A 17,679-nucleotide genomic window follows, 5' to 3' on the forward strand; every position below is an offset into this window, starting at 1 on the left:
AGAGGAGTAAGAGGTTGATGAGTAGGACCCTCAGCAATGATAATCCCATTAGCACTGTACTGCATGTTAAGCTCTCTACTAATGACTGATGTGTGTGTATGTGTGCATGAGTGTCACATGTGTAAGTTGGAACCATGTGTGTGTGTGTGTGTGTGTGTGTGTGTGTGTGTGTGCGTGTGTGTGGCTGAGTCCTGCTTCGGACAATACTAATTATCAGACGTGACTCATGTGAGGGTAATTACAGCATCTGAGACAGTGGGAACAAGGCTACGAATGACCCAGAAGTCCACAGGCTAATGAAGCGATAAGACACTCACACACACACACACACACACACACACACACTCTCTCTCTTTGTCTCTATGACTCGCTCTCACCTCAGAGAGACAGGGACAGAGCGGGAGAAGGAAAGAGACAGCAAAAAAAGACAGAAAGGGGAACAATGTTTCCCTCAGACTGCATTAGAGAGAGTAGAGAGATTTGGGAGGAGCTGTCAAGAGACGCTCTGTCAGGCAGCTTCAAGCTCAGCCCTCTTCCTAGTATTAACTAATCTGGCTGCTCTCTGTTCTCTGTCATATCTGGCCACGGCTGCACAGTACTGTGGTCCGCTTCCAAAGGAGCAGATTAAGGCTCGGCTACCTGAGACTAAATTCTCTATTGAAGAATCATCTAGGTGTAATCCCTGTGTGAAGCCAGCCCTGTATGGTACAGCGCATTATATCTCACACCATGCCTATTATACACAGCAGGCTGTACATTCAGGAAAAACAGGAGACAGGCATGAGGATGGTTTGCTGTGTACTGGCAGCAGAGTCTCAGGGTTGCTTTAAATTGTTACGTAAAATGAGATCGGTTCACAGAAGGTGGACCCCCCCAGGGACACATCAACTAAGTTCTGACGGGATGTTTTTCACCTTAGTGATTAAAATGTTGAAATGTTAATACACCCTGTCACATAGTTCTTTAATAATCCTGTCTCCTAGTTTGTCGTATTTCCATTAACATTTGCATTTTCTTTTTTTAAAGATAATTTTTTGGGCTTTTCCACCTTTAATTGATAGGACAGCTAGGTGAGAAAGGGGAGAGAGAGGGGGAAGACATGCAGGAAATCGTCACAGTTCGGACTCGAACCCTGGACCTCTGCGTCAAGACATAAGCCTCTCAGTATATTTGCGCCCGCTCAACCCACTGATCCAAGCACATTTGCATTTTCTATTTCATTCTTTTCCTCTGTTGAACTGATGCTTATACCCATGCAACGCACGCACGCACAATTGCCGGAAAGCACGCACACACGCACGCACGCACGCACGCACGCACGCACGCACGCACGCACGCACGCACACACACACACACACACACACACACACACACACACACACACACTGTGTTTACCAATACCAACTTCCTTAGAACAAAAGGAAAGTGAAGTTGATCCTTGTTCTTGAAGCTGCATGGTGTGTCAAACCACACCGTTTTACAGTCACTGTGCTCACAAAGGCATAGGGCATTTCTATTGCTTATACCAGTTTGTACAACAGCTCCATTGATGCAGAAATTTAAGTGACAAGTGTTATGAAGTGCTCAACTCGTGGTGTTGGTCTGTGAGGCAGAGCAGGTTACACTCAGCCCACGCTCCAGCCATCACAGGATCCCCATCTCTGTGGCTCCTACGCGGACTGAATGTCTGTCTGTCTGTGTGTGTGTATACATGATTCACTGTGTGTTTGAGTGAGTTATCTTGACCAAAATCCAAATTACACAGAAGAGTGTCTCTTCAATGCTGTGCTCTTTGCAAAAATACACAAACAGACATTAACCGTCAGACAAATGCACTCACTCACACACACGAAAACAGAAACGCACGCACGCACGCATGCACACACACGCACACACAGAGGCCAGAGGCACAAGACACTTAATTTCCTATTCCACCCCCTCTCCTCCTTGGCACCCTCATATTCCACTCTGGCCTCCCCAATACTCACAGTCACTATAGCAACCTCACACAGAGCTACTGGCAGCCAGAGGGCCAATCATGTCATTACAACATCTGTCAGAAAACAGAGACACACACAGTCAAACATTGATACAACTGCTTATATACCCCCAGCAGCACTTGGACCCAGATGTCCATGCATCCTTGCAAACAGACAACATAACAAGGCATGCAACTTTACACACACACACACACACACACACACACACACACACACACACACACACACACACACACACACACACACACACACACACACACACACACACACAAATGCACACACAAATGCACACATGCTAAAATTAGGTCAAGTTAAAGACAAGTTTCTTACCTTTGCTCATGGTTCATCCTGGAACATGAAGTTTAAAAGTGGGAGCTGAAATAGGACAAGACAAGATTCTTCATGAGTTTAACCTGTCAACAAAAATATACCATATTGATTGTTTGCCACTGTTTTTCTTGGCCAGGAAGAATCATTTGCTTGACAACCTGTCTTAGATAAGACAGAAAGATAAGTGAAGGGTGGCCTAGACTGGGATTTGATGGTAAAATGGGACGATCAAGTCTGCTATAGAAACATGCCTGCTGGGTATGTTGCTCTGCTGCCACCTGTAGACTAGAACTTGTACTCCACCTACACAAAGTCTCAGGACAGTGACCTTAGAACATTCATCCAAATCCAATTTTTTTAATTGGGAAAACGGGACTTAGGAAAAGGGTTGTAGTTGAGGTGTGCAAACTAAGCTATTGCTGCACTAGATAGTCGTAGACATGTAGTGTTCCACATGCTGTCTGATTCAAAATCAATCCCCTCGATAACATCTTACTTCCTTCAGTGTACAGTACATGCAACTCCCAGTGAAGCACTCCGCTCGCCTCAGTATACTCTCTGCATCATCTGACAGAACTTTCAAAGAGTTTGATGAAATCTATTTTTGTTTTTTGAAGTTTGCAGAGGCTTGCTATTAAAATGAGTCACACACAAACTCAACACAAAACTCCAGCCAGCCTCAGAAAAGGAAAAGTGCCACACAGAGCAACACACACGGCCTATGTGCAGCCCCTGCATCTTTCAACAAACCAAAGAGGGTTGAGCGAATGCTTTATATTTAGAATGGTGACGCTATGCAAACTTGAGCGCTAACATGAGAGGAAAGCTCAGCGATGCGTTGGAGAGCTGCATATTCAATAATGTATCAGAGGCAGCGTTTTAAAAACAGCTTGGGATCGCTGCTCTGTCTTGTCCTGTCTGCCCGTCTGTCTCTTTGCGTGTCTTCCCTCCAGTCTGTCCACTGCGAAGGCAGCAGATTTGCCACTTCTGTGGGGAGCTGATGTTTGGTTAAACTTTCATCCTGACGACAGTGTCTTCACTCGCTCTTTCTGTCCCTCAGGATCAGTATCTGACAGTATCTATACAGAATTGTGCTACTTTTGCTCTCTTTCACAGAAGCAAGATTCCACCCCTTTCTCTTTCTTTTCATACTCCCTCTCTGTGTCTTTCTCAGTGGACATGGCAAAACCTTTTAGCAACATTAATCATACACCAATCTGACCCAGAACAAATCTACTTTTGACAGCAAGGGATGGAAGAATATGTGTGTGCATGTGTTTGTTTGAAGGTCATCATGCTATTCAGTGCTTACCTGCTTCAGCACACAGGTCCACTGTGCTGCTCCATCCTTGAGGAATGAAAGAGTAAGAAATCTCCCCAGAATTCTCCTGCAAGAGAGAAGGACAGATACAGAGAAAGTAAACAGGTACGGGGAGGGAAGGGAAGAGAAAAAGTGGGAAAAGGATTAGGACAAGAGCCTTAGCCTTTCAGAACGCAATGCTCTTAAAGCCAACTCTGGGTTTTAACTAAGTTCCCAGTGTCTGTGTCTGCTTGCACTTGCCTTTGCATTGGTGTGTGTTTTTATGGGCAGCATTTGGAAGCGTCGATCTGAATGCTTTGACATAAACACAATTAACGTGCAATAATTGTTCCAAAAAGCATGTCAGGTCAAATGGACAGCCCCGGCTCAACTCCTATACTGGGGGATTTTAAGGCTTTTAAGGCTTCCACTCTAGCTACTTACAAGCTGTACGGGCTGTGAGGGGATGAGGGGCTGAAAAGCCAGTGGGGAAACCATACAGCACCTCAGTATGATAGGTACACACTCTGACAGCTCAAAAGGGTTGCATTAGGACACATGTGTGAATACTAGCACTGAGGTGTGTGAAACGTAAGCAAAGAGAGAACATACACACACACACATCCAGATGTTACTGTGGTATATTGACATCCTATAACATTCTATACACTTTGACTTAAGAGTTGGTATAAGGAGGATGCATGAACTTTACTTTACATTCACTAAGAACATCTGGAAATTGTTAACATGAGCAGAGGTCCCCCCAAGACAGAAGATACCTTTTTTGGAGTTGTGCCAGATAACAGGCATCAATTGGTCAGTTATCCATCCAATGGTATACTCACACATATCACGTTCTATGTTGATACAATGCATAGGATATATACGTTGTTCACACAAAGAAAAGGCAGAACGACTTTTTGGAAGAATTTGGGTTGGTCGTTCTCCAAGCTCTCTGCAGGAGTTTGTAAAATTGATGCTGAATCTTTGCTTGTAATAAACCTTTTTATAATCAAGATCAGTGTCGGCGGATTCCTCTTCATACAGCATCACAGCATTACTATTTAAGACACCACATTACTCTTCCATGTTTGATGACTGTAATGACCCTGTGCCGTTATAAAGAATTCTTCTGCCATCTATGGCAGTGCAGCAGAGCAGCACCAAGTCGTAGCAAAATAGAAATCACTTCACTGGTGGAGTGAAATCAGGATGGGTCTCAAAGGATCACGGGCAGTTGCACAGTAATTTTTGTTATGAAATCCGTCCTCTTTTAAACTTTGAGGCCTTAGACAAATAACCTTCTGCAGCAGTGCTGCAAATCAGCCACTGCAGCAGATATGTCAATATCCAATATCCAATTTAACAAAATCTGATTCTTGTTTATAAACCCTCATTTAAAGCATAACACTTTGCAGCAGGCTGTGACAAGTTGCAGGCATGGTATTTTACAGCAAAAAAAAGAAAAAAAGAATGAGATTACAGCATGTGTACCATAGACAATATTAAGCGTGGAGGTTCAAGTGATTCTGGAGCAAGGTGCCATAACAAAGAGTCACCACTAGTCTGTGCTGTTACACCACTCCTGTGCTGCTGACCGACTTACTAAATAAGGGCAGAGACAATGATGACAGAATATATTAACTGCAGAATCCGATGATGTAAAGATCATGAGTTATTTAATTATAAATGAAATCTAGGACATATGTAATTACTGTTACATTCCTTGACCTCTTAACACCCCTTGTTTTCGGGTCATAATGGCTCACATCTGACGTAGTCACATAATGTAATTTAGAAGCCATTCAAAGGATCTGTGTCTAAGACATCAGATAGCTTTTAGTGCAGCCCCTGCTTGCATATATGCACACTGTGGAAAATGTTTATGTGATCTATGTGTGAAAACTAGTTCACACTTTATTTTCAGTCGATGACACATTCCTCCCTGGATTCCTCTCCACTTGCACCATGTTTCCTCTGTAACGATCTGACAACGGCTGGTGAAATCAGTTTGGTGAGGGATTATTATAAGCATTGGTTACCCTCTATTGCGGGCGCCATTTTTCCTCTCATGTTGTTTTCCTGTTGGGTTACAGTGCTCCCTGGTTGGAAACCACCTTGTTAGTGAGAATGTGCTTCACCTGTGCTGGCCCAGCAGAAGCAATTAAAGCATCGGCAGCCGCAGCAGAGAAAGAGTTTGGAAACTAGATCATTTGGAAAGCTCATGTTGGCGCAAGCAATTTCAGTTTACAGGTCTTGCACAATAAGCTAGGACAAGTTATGTTTATCCTATTTTCGGTGGACATGGCATTACTGTAGTCTTCCCCGATTTTTATGTGGTAAAGTGGCACCCATGGTGAAAGTCTGTCTGCAAACCCTTTTAGTTGCTTTGAATCTCTGTGAGGACTCCCATGGGAGCCCTTCAGAGAGCTTTTGAATCCTTTTCATGCTGATTGTTGAAGTGACTATTCGGTGAGCGTCAAAATGTTGATAGTAATTTGAAGGGAATTCAACTCAAATTGCTCTGTCTGGACATCACCTTAAGGGTTTCTGCCGGTGGCGGAAATGATTCAGGGCAAAGCAGCATATTATTTAGGTCACTAAAGTGCTTTCACATACCCTTTTCACTCCATGTACCAAACTATTTCTGCACTGATCTGCACAGCAATGGCCCAGATAATTTTTTGATGTCCAACCCTAACCAGTGCAGCTCAGTAAAACTTGGTTTACTTTGGTTTGGCTTCACTCAGCATGTGTGAAACACTCTTCTTAGGTTTCTGTCAACTGGACTCAACATCAAGGCAAGTGGGTAAGCAGGGCAGCAGAGTGGGCATCAGAAAGCCATCTCTTAAGCCCTACTTACAATGCAGCGTCACAGCAGGGCCATGCATAACACTGACATAATTACCTACAAACTTTATTTCTAGACACAACCCTCCTCAAGTTGCACCATCTCTTTTTCACAGTGCCACTTAAGTGTGAAATGTTTCAAGATCATATGCTCATCAGTAGTGTACTTTTCTAGAGAAAATACATTTCAAATTGAACTTTGTAAACATGTTTACTCTCTCTGGAGATGTGTGTGCAGCACTGATCAAAGTTGCCCAGAATGTTAAGGAGGTTATTGCAGGTCAAGTTGGCAGCAGGGATTCTCAGAGCATCATGACACCGTTTTGTGTAAACAACTTGAACTTGTTGACAACTTGTTAATGTGTGTCTGATGTTTAAGAGTTTGCACAGAGGGATAGGCATTTAATCTGCCCCCACAAGGATGATGAAGCATTCTGAGAGCATCCATGATGCACACATGACTGCATAATTCAACTGACCCTTTAAGAGTGACCCGCTGCTCTTGAAACTGGCCTCCAGTGGAATGGAGATTATTGAACAACAGTTATGGTCTCTGTGTGCTCATCCAACAACCTGTACACTAGTGGCAAGATAACAGAGAAGAGATGCACACAATATAGAAATTCAAGTCACACTGTGAACCTACACTACATAAAAAATGTGTTCCTCTTAAAACTTAAAGTAGGATAAGTACAGCTTCATCTGGCATTTTGAGTTAAGTCAGATTACAATGCTCTAGTGTGCATTCATATCTAGGATTTTACATACCAAATGCAGCCAAATTTCTGGGGAGTTAAACCAACGAATTGGTCTACAATGTTATCCCTTTATTGGAATTCTCGAGCAGACATTTGTCCATAGCACACATTAAAACAAGAATAATGAGAGAAATAGTCACTGTTAGAAAAATACGACTTCATGTTGATTGTACTGTATGTTAAAGCTATAATGCGTATTTTCTGTCTCCCCTATGAGGAATTCTAAGTAATGACAACAAAACTGTCAGTGTGTCCACATGCCGCAAGCCTTCCGTGATCGCGCACCACCCCCACCCCTCCTCCACGCAGTTACTTGTAGCCAAGGAGGACACAGAGGATTAAAAACATGATGGACTCTTCAGAAGAGGTAATTATCTTCACTCGAGCTTCTGCGCACGGAAGTCGCTGGATTACACCATTTTGTGTGCCATTTGGCAATGGCTTGAATGTAACAGACATTCATTATTATAAAAAAGGTTACGCACTAAAACTTTAAAGCAACACTAAAGCACTTTTCCCGCTTCGGTCCCCCTACAGGTTGGAAGCGGAATTGTCCATTACCGCTGTCGTAATGTCTCATTATGTCTCATTCGAACTACAGATCTGCTACCCGATCTGGCAAACTTGCATAATGTAATGTAATGGACAATTCCGCTTCCAACATGTAGGGGGACCGAAGCGGCAAAAGTGCTTTAGTGTTGCTTTAAATTAGGGTTAAGATGTTGGAGTTAGGAGTTTCTTGTAAGCACATAAGGCTTTTAAACAGTGAATGTAATAACATTTTACAATACAGAATTTAAAGCAGCACTCGACAATACATATTTTTTAGGGCTGTCAGCATTAACGCGTTAATCGCAATGCGATTAAGGGCCGAGCATAACGTGTTCATTTTTTTTAATGGCATTAATCGCATGCCGCCATTTATTAATTTATTTTACACTTCACTCGGCTTTGCGTCGTGCCTAACAACGCCCCTTAGCTGTTCTAAAATCACTAGAATCTAGCTAGGCTACTATTTTGACCCTTTGCCGCACCTTTACTTATCATCAAGCTGCCATACTTCCTCGTAACACATCCTGCTGCTGCAGGCTGCAGGCATGATGGAGAAAGACAGCAGCAACACAATTCTGAATGGCGCTTTTTATTTTCCAAAACTCCCGGATGGCTCAGTAGACAAGTCGAAAGCCATATGCACATTGTGTAAAGCCAAATTAAAATATCATCGAAGCACGTCAAGCTTGAGCTACCACCTACGAGCTAAGCATAGTAGTACAGTTAACGTGACTCAGGTTGACGCTAGCGGGCTCAGGCAAAGCATTATTTTGGAGAGTACTATTTGCCGACCTGTGGATGAAACCAAATCCAAAAAAATTACCACAGCTCTTGCAAAATGTGTGGCAACTAACTGAAGACCTGTCAGCATCGTAGAAGACTCGGGTCTTAAAAACGTACTACAATTGGCATGTTCTGAACTGTGCAATAAAGACAGATTCACAATTTTTATTTTGTTTACAGTAAATAAATAATAAACAAATACAAATCTTAAAGTCAAGTTCATAAAGCAACTTTCTTTGCATTCATTTGATTCCCAATCAATACACATTGGTAATAATTGCTTTCCATTGTTAATATGTACTTAAAAACAGTTCTGAAATGCAAAATAATAGAATTTTAATCATGTGATAAAACATGCAATTAATCGTGATTAACTATAGAAATTCAGCGATTAATCCCGATTAAGAAAAAATTAATCATTAGACAGCCCTAATATTTTTTTTATCAATAATGGAAAGATGACTTTGTGACACAAACCCACAGAGAATTATCACCAAACTGCACTTCTCCTCAGCTCTACGGAGCATTTTATTGTCTTTCTGTGCATTGCTAAGGTTTCAAAGCCTGCAACTTTACTGTTATGGTTCAGTCTCACCACAAACACACATCCTTTGACTTCAACAACCTTGTGTCCAGCAGCAGCTGGCAGCTATTTTCATTTTCTTTTTTAAATAAACCCACTGTACACTATGTGCCCTGCACAAAATGACAGAGAGGCTAAGTTAGCAACTAGCTAATCTGGCTTAACAGATGTACATTGCTGGGATAAATGTGTTGGATCTCAGTCCCCTTCCGCTATCTCAGCTATCTACAGTATTTTGCAAGGCCAGCATTGCTGCATCAGGATCTTAGCGCCGCCCAGGACGGTTGTGAAAAACTACAAACAAGACAGAGTATTTTTTTTCCCTATCCCAGAATAGATAAGTGGTGTAGCCAGACCATACTCCAGCGCTGACATATTGCTGTGGAGATAGGTCTGGCAATGCAAGACTAGCAATTAGCTGCTGAACATAGCGGTGCATTAGAATCAAGACCAAAACACAGCTAAATGGAGAGTGAAAATCTAACTTACAATAGTTAGAAACACGACTCCAAATAAATGCTAATGTTGCTCTGTTTGCTGGATATATAAATAGGCAATTGTTTGCTAACATGTTGAATATATCAAATTTCTTAGGTGATAATGTCAATTTGCTGTTATGTTAACAGCTTGTCCCCAAGTGGCCAAAAATAATAATTAATGGAGGTGCTAAAGGTCCTTTACTCAAAATACTGAAAAAAGGGGTCTGGGATTGCCTCCACACAGACCGTTTACCAACTTGTCAAATAACGGCGCTTTGTCGCACTAACTTGCATGCGTGGCTGGAACAGCTACCAAAACAAAGAACAGAGAAGCTTAGATAACAGCACATGCCATTACTGCACAATATCTTTATATAAGAAATTATTTGTCTACTGCTATATTAATGTTCTGAATGTCAAGTACAGCCCCTTAAATGCATAACCATGTTTCAAACAAAATTACAAGCAGTCAGGCAGATAGCATCTTTTTCCTTCAAACGCTACATCTCCAGTTAGTCACCCAGCCGTATAAAAAAATTCTAATCTGCCATTAGTTCCAAGACAAGATAACCCTGAGACATCACTAGGGTCAACCCCAAAGAAGACATTACACAACAGTGTTTCAGGCTAAGTAGTACTTAATGCTAATAAATGGACCTTCATGTGAACAATTGTTAAAAAGTCCCTGAAGTTTCAAGGTCTTTCTGTAAATCACATTAACAATTGTAGATGTAATGATCTGTTCCATTCTGCCTCTTGAGAGGCCAAACCGATTCAAACTGATATTACTGCTCCACAACAGCACAGAGAAAAGAGTTAAAATATAAGGAAGCTAATTCTTTTCATGCTTACTGGAAGGAAGAAAAGCTGCAGCAGATGATAGCTGCTAGCAATCTACAACACAGCAAATTCCGTGTAATGGCAGTGTAATGACACAGTTTACACAAAGGGCACAAGCAGCCCTGCTGTGAAACGGTGTCACTTCTTTGTGAAATAATCCTATATTTTTAAATTCCATTTAACACTGGTGTGAAGAAAAAAAATCACAATGAACTGTTGAGCAGCAGATGCTATTGTGTGCTTGGGGTGGCCCTGCAGTCATGGATATATGGTGACAATTCTGAATTATCATTTGGTAGGTGCAACAAATGACTCATAGCTGTCCTACTTTTAAAGACATATTAGACACTACTGTGCTTGGGGGCCAAGAGAACGAATGACTGAGAGCGCGAAAGAAGTGAAAGAAAGTGTCTTCAACACAGAGGGGAAGCAAGAAAAATGAACGGATGTTAGGGGGTAAGGAAGAGAGAGGGAGATGAGGAGAATTATAGCAAATGAGAAAGGGCAAATGAGATATAAGAGGGAGGAAGTGCTTCTAAAGTGGAGAAACTCTTGACAGAGCTTTGCCCTGTTCCATCTGCTCAGCTATCAACTTTAAAGGCAAAATTACACAGTACATCTACTTACCTTGCACAGTTAACATCAAATTGTCTCAGTGCTAACATCCTAATTCTTTCACTGACAAAGACAATGCGAGCTTTTTTCACTAAGAAACTATAAAGTTCTGGATTAGAAACACCTGACATTTCTCTCTCTAAGGTGAGCGAGACAGAGTGTTAATAAGTGCTGAATTAATAGAGAAAAGTTGGCTGACTGTCACAGAGGTGGCGGTGGGTGACATGACACCTGCTTATTTCTTGCTTTTGACGAGGTCACAAATGTTAGGCTGATATTGGAATCCCACGAGTGCAGAATGGGAATGCTGGAGCAGAATTAGAATGACCACAGAATGACTGCAACGGGTTTCCTAATGAAGCCTCTTAGTCCCTCTGCCAAAGTGACCCATTTTCTTTTTCTCTCTGTTTCTTCCCCCTCTCGCTGATACAGCTGCCCCAAATTCTTCATAGGGAAAGAATATGCATATATTTAATTAAAATGGCTAAAATGATTGGAATAGATTCTTATATCCCCTTTCTTCAAACCATTAGTCCTTGGGTGTGCTTGGTCTCCAGCGGGTGAGGAGTCTGACGGGGTCAGTCTTCATTCTCAGGAGAAAATGTCACCATGGAGATGGCATATTGCAATAATACAAATGAACTTTAAAGGACAAGACTGATTGAAAAGATGTTTTAATTGTGTATGTTTGGGTGTGTATTTATGTTTGTGATTCCAAGACAATTGTTTTTTGTTGTTGTACCAAGCACCAATCCTCTCTGATTTCCTGGACAATTTTCTGAACAATCTGGACGGCTCTTTTGAATGCAAAATGTTTTTAAATGTTCATCAGACTTCTTGGATTTGATTGTTCTGACATAATGTCACTGTTTTAGACAAATTAAAAGAATTTAGGAGGGTTTATGAAGTAAAAGTGATGGGTCTGGTCCAAATTGCAAACCCTTGCAAGATAGCTGGATATTTTGTTAAATATCTTACAATTACAAAATTCCCTGGAGCGACTGATTATGCGGCACTCTGACACCCACTATAAGTGTGCAAGGTTGTTCGCTGAACAGAAAATGATCTGTTACCATGCTTGGAACAGGCTGGATTTTTCCAGAGGTGCTTCTGAATATAAATCTGATCTTGGACTGGCGGAGTGAGCTAAGACTGTATATCCACTCATGACATCTGGTTCACATGCTCGTTTTGTTTGCCTTTTCTTCCATTAAACTTTCTTTTCTTCACCAGTATTGGGCAGTAAACCATTACACAGTGAAAAGTTGGGTTACACTTTACTGAAGGTATCTACATAAGAGTGACATGACACTGTCATGAACGTGTCATAAACATTATAAACAAGTCATAAATGTTTATGACACAACGCTTCTTTTAGTAAGTGTCATTTGGTTTTTGTCATGACAAGTTATGGTTATGGTTAGGGTTAGAGTTAGGGTTCATGTGTCTGACAGTGTCATGACTGTCATGACAGTGTCATGACTGTCATGACAGTGTCATGTCACTCTTATGTAGATACTAGTGCTGTCAGTTAAACGCGTTATTAACGGCTTTAACGCAAACCCATTTTAACGGTGTCAATTTTTTTATCGCAAGATTAACGTTCTTTTTGGCCTAGCAAAGTGTGCAGTTTTTTCACATGCTGTTGCAACAACTAGTAACGTTAGAAAAACTACAACACCACACCGGATCTAGCTAGACCAGAAATAAAACAACAGACACGCCGCACACACTTGTTTGGGCATGCGAGCCGGCCAGAGGCGGAGTGGCAATCGGGAGAGTCGGGACTTTTCCCTGTGGGCCAGTAGTGTTTCGAGGCCGCGAGGGCCGGTCTGATAATAGTTATACATTGCAAGCAACACTGCTGCCTGCTGCCCGGCCGAGCTTCCCTGGCCGCGCAGCTGGCTGCCCGGCCGCGGATCCCGGCTGCGCGGCCAGGCAGCGATGCCCGCTGGTCAAACTGTGCAGCCTCTGCTCAACCCTTACGGCCTCTTATTTCAATACAAACACAGGCTAATCAGAAAGCACTAACGGTCACAACCATGTATAGGATTATCAGAAATATAGGGGGATCAGTGAGCGGCCCCTCCCCAAATGGCATAGCCCTGGTCGGCCTATGACGTAAAGCCATCGAACACCTCTTTTTTTCTTTGTCACGGAAGTCTATGTTAACAGTGTGTGAGTCTGATGATGGAAAGCCAAAAAAGAAAAGGTAAAGGTGGCGCTGAGATGGTCAGACTCAAAAGGAAAAAAGGGATTGTGTTGCTGTGCTGTGTGTTGTTCATTCATTCACCATCCGAACATTCATTAACAAAAAAAAATAATGGGACAAAAAGAAATCAATGGACATTTAGAATAGATAAAAATGTGCGATTAATTGCAATTAATTGCGAGTTAACTATGACATTAATGCGATTAATCGCGATTAAATATTTTAATCATTTGACAGCACTAGTAGATACCTTCAAGTAAAGTGTTACCAAAAGTTGTAATCAGTAGACTGTAAATCTGGACATACACTGCACAATTTGAGCTTGTTTCTAACCCGATTTCTGAGCCGCAAGACTCATTTTAGAGTCAGACTGAATTTCAGCTTTGACAAGGGTTGTTGTTGCCATGCAATGTAAAGGAAGGAGCATGGGCCAATTAACTGCTCCCAACTGGCTGTTGGACGAATTCATGACATCAGAAATATTTGTCTTCTTCTTCTCCTTCTTTGAGCAAATCTTTATTGGCAATTGTCAATAGCCATAAGGCTAACGGGCCATTTTATTTTCTATTTTTTGCATACAGTGTGAGCACTCAGGTCGTGGCTTGATGATCACAGTACAGTGTGTGCAGATAAATCGTGAGCTTGGCTTTACATCGCAGAAGATTTACTCGTACAGTATGATTTGGAATTAAACATTTCCAAAATCGTACAGTGTATGCCCAGCTTAAGGGATTCAGTAATTACAATACTCACAGTAATGCTCCATCAGCTTATTTGCATCCTTAGCGGATGGAGGGTTGATATCAGTTTGCTGACAGACTGTTGGCTTGGAACATAGGCTAGAGGTGTGGGGAGGCAGTTAGTTTCTACCAAAAGGAGGAGGAATAAGACTAATTTCACAGTTGTTTTGTTTACATATTGGGTGATCTTAGCTTTCTTGCTAAAGCCTACATTTAAGAATCGTCTGGTTTTGTCCTGAGTTGGAGGCTAACACATTAAGCTGGCTGTTGATGGTGAGTAACTGCAGATAATGTGATATTTGGCTATGGAGGCTTTGAAATTGTTTAAAGGCACATTTGTGCTGGGCTGAGTAATGAAAGTAATAAAATGTGTAATGTAACTATTTTTTTTGCGGTTGAGTAATAAGTTAAGTAACTTTTTACTTTTTGAGTTCTGGTCTTCGTTTAGAATCTCATAACATAAAATATCTTCTACAATCTGACACTTTGTTGGTGGTTTTTCTGCACTGATGTCATTCTCTCTTCACATCAGGAAGCAGGAGCAGATTTCTCCTGTCATCACTTCTCTTGGGCTGTATATGAATGTGCATGCGTGTGTGCGTGCACACGTGTTTGTTTCTTCCCAAGCATCTGCCGTCATCCTGCTGGTGAAATACGAGGTGCATATAAGTCATCCAGTGAGAGGTAGTCACTAATAGAATAGAGGCTGCTCCACAGGAATGAGATATGGCCTTATTACCCACCTCACTTCCTTGCAGCCGGTGTCCTCCCGTAAAAGCACAACAACACTGTTCCTGTCCTCTCTCCTACACATGCTCCATCCATCCATCCATCCATCCATCCGCTCCCTTTTCTTTCTCACTTAGCCCCCACCTTTCCTTGGGGCTTTCTTTATCTTTTCTCTCCCCCAGCCTCTTTACTTTTCCTCCCTCCTACCCTCCACACTTCTTTTCTCTTTACCTCATTCACTCCTTTTCCCCACACCTCCCATCGCCTCCCCTCCCCTTCCTCCTTTCTTTGCCACTTCCTTCTCTCCCCACCTCGAGCACCTGATTTCTACCCTGCATTGAAATAGCCTCTTCCACACCTCTCGCCACTGCATAGCACCTACCTGATTTAGTCAGATATCTTCTTTTCCCATATCTCCCTCCTCCCCCCTCCTTCCTCTTTGCTCCAATCCCACCTCAACCTAACCCATCCCTCTCCTGTCCTTTCATTTCCTTTCCTTTCCTCTCCATACTCTTCTAAACTTTCATCATATGCCTCTCCGCTTGATCTATTAATCTCTCTCTGTTCTCGCTCAGTCTTCCTTATCCCCTTGGCTCCTTTCCTCCCTCCCTTCCTCCTCACCCTATTTTCTCCACCTCTCCCAGCACCTGCTTCTGAAGCTGTCTCGACTGGCAATGAAATGAGGATGGAGAAAAGGAGGAGGTGGATGGGTGCATAAATAGCAGGAAAACAGGAAAAAAAGAAGGATAAAAGGAAAAAGAGACAATGAGGAGAGTGGGGGTAAAAGAAGGAGATTGGAGTGTTTGAGGAGAAGGATAAAGTGGATAGAAGAGTAGAGTGGATTACATGAAAGAGTGTAGAGATATTGTAAAAGGGTTTATGATCTGAAGTGGAGTTGTTCATTTTTAGAAGAAAAAAAAATCCCACTACTTCATAGTTCCTTGAGTTGTCAGTGTCATTTTCCCCCTCTGCAAATTGTTTGGCATCTTCCAGACAACACAACAGCAATCATTTTCTGTGGTTCAGTGCTTCACACCCACTGAATACCACTGTCCACTAATCTTTCATTTCATTTTTGAATTGCGCCCCATTTTTCAATGCGATAAACCTTCCCCATTCACACATTGTATCAAAGGTAAGAAACGTGATCCAAAGGGAATTCGTCCATTTCTTCTATAAACGACTTCATGAATGAATTTTTGTGGCATGAGTCCCATCATATTGTAGGAAGAAGTGAGTAGAGGAAAAAAAGAAATGAAGGCTCAATCGAGTGATGAGTGAGGCAAATGAGGACAGACAGACACACACACACACACACACACACACACACACACACACACACACACGTTTGATGGTCTGTGTGTTTGTGTGGTTCAGAGTGTTATGTGTATGTGCGTGACAGAAGGAGGTGTCCTGTCTGTAACAGGATGTGATAATTAACCTTTCTCCTGCTGAGCGAAGCTATGAAAGCTAAAGCTTTAAGTGCCGTTTTATCACAAACACAACACAATACACAATTTAAGTTGTTTAGAGCTGTTGTAAACATACTGTGACATTGTGCACTGGACCAGTTCATGCAGTGGTCATCTTCTATATTTATCTATATATCTAGCCAGCCATTTGTCAAGATGAAGCTAATTTGAGCTGCTTTATCTACTGGGGTAGTTTAATCTATAACATGTTTTCAAACTGTGAAACAGTGAATGTACCTACTTTAAAGCCCATGTTGCAGATTAACCACCACTGTTGATTAATGGGTACATAAAGTACTCAACATATGTATATCATTGTTAAAAATGTCACCAAATAGTGTTAAAGGCCAGTTTTTGCCGTTTTAGTCGTTTAGTGGGTTTTTTAACGCAATTCGGTGATGACGTCACGTTGGGGAGACATGCCTCAGTCTATTACTAGAACTATGGTGACTGACTGGGATGAGGAAGAGGTGGAAGAGGTGTTTTTCAGTGAATAGCACCGAGTGAAAGTCAATGTTTTCTTTATATTTAGTGACAGTGATCATGTCGTTAGTTCAGATAAGTACTGGTAATCTAGCTAGATCTAGAAATAGAAGGCATCATGCTAGCTATGGGCTAACTTGCCAGTCAGTCCTACCTGTGAAATCCCCCGACGTTGTAAACACATTTTCGATTAGATTTCTCACGTTTTGATGGACCATACTAGCTCCAGTAACAACATATTTGCCTAGTGTTGATTTATTACTTGGATGGGGATGCTGTTCGGCTTTTCACAAGTTTAGGCAGCTAGCTAAAGCTACGCCGACGTTTTGCTAACGTTAGCGCAACAGCGTTAGCCTAGACGGCTAGGTAAATATTACGACTGCCTTCGTTGTTTCCTATATCTGCGTCCACGTTGTCAACATAAGACATGTGGCATTAGTGCTCCTTTTGTACCATAATTGTATTGAATGAAATGTTAAGTTTTGCTCCTACGAGATGGGTGGGTTTTTGTTAGCTACGTTACACACAAAGTTAATTGGCTATAGTTCGCCTGTGCTAGCGGAATTAGCTAACATTGCGTAGCCAGCCAGCTGCTTCGGCAGTAGTTCCGGCGAGCTAACCACGACAGCTAACACATCCACAAGCGTCTCTATTTCAAACATCACTGCAGATTGACTGCTTTTAGCAGCAGAGGTTGATTGTTGGCGACAATACTGTCGTGGTTAGCTTACCGAAACTACTACCGATTGCCGAAGTTGCTGGCTGGTTACGCAACGTTAGCTAATTCCGCTAGCATACAGGCTAACTATAGCCAGTTAGCTTTGTATGTAGCTAACAAAAACCCACCCATCTCGTAGGAGCGAAGCTTAACATTTCATTCAATAAAATTATGGTACAAAACGAGCACTAACGCCACATGTTTTATGTTGACAACGTGGACGCAGATATAGGAA

At 42.0% G+C, this 17,679-nt stretch overlaps 1 protein-coding gene across 22 annotated transcripts in view; it reads right to left on the bottom strand.

Annotated features, from left to right (window-relative positions):
• The window catches only part of ptprdb (protein tyrosine phosphatase receptor type Db), a 161,066-nt gene that overhangs the window by 108,214 nt on the left and 35,173 nt on the right, over positions 1–17,679 (bottom strand). For all 22 annotated transcript variants that reach the window (XM_031285779.2, XM_031285775.2, XM_031285773.2 and 19 more), the window contains exons 4-5: positions 3,643–3,718; positions 2,331–2,375 (exon numbers count right to left, since the gene is read on the bottom strand). The gene's annotated coding sequence lies outside the window, so the exon portion shown is untranslated. The remainder of the gene's footprint in view (positions 1–2,330; positions 2,376–3,642; positions 3,719–17,679) is intronic.

Source organism: Sander lucioperca, chromosome 4 (assembly GCF_008315115.2).
Source record: "Sander lucioperca isolate FBNREF2018 chromosome 4, SLUC_FBN_1.2, whole genome shotgun sequence".
In the NCBI taxonomy this organism is placed as follows: Eukaryota; Metazoa; Chordata; class Actinopteri; order Perciformes; family Percidae; genus Sander; species Sander lucioperca.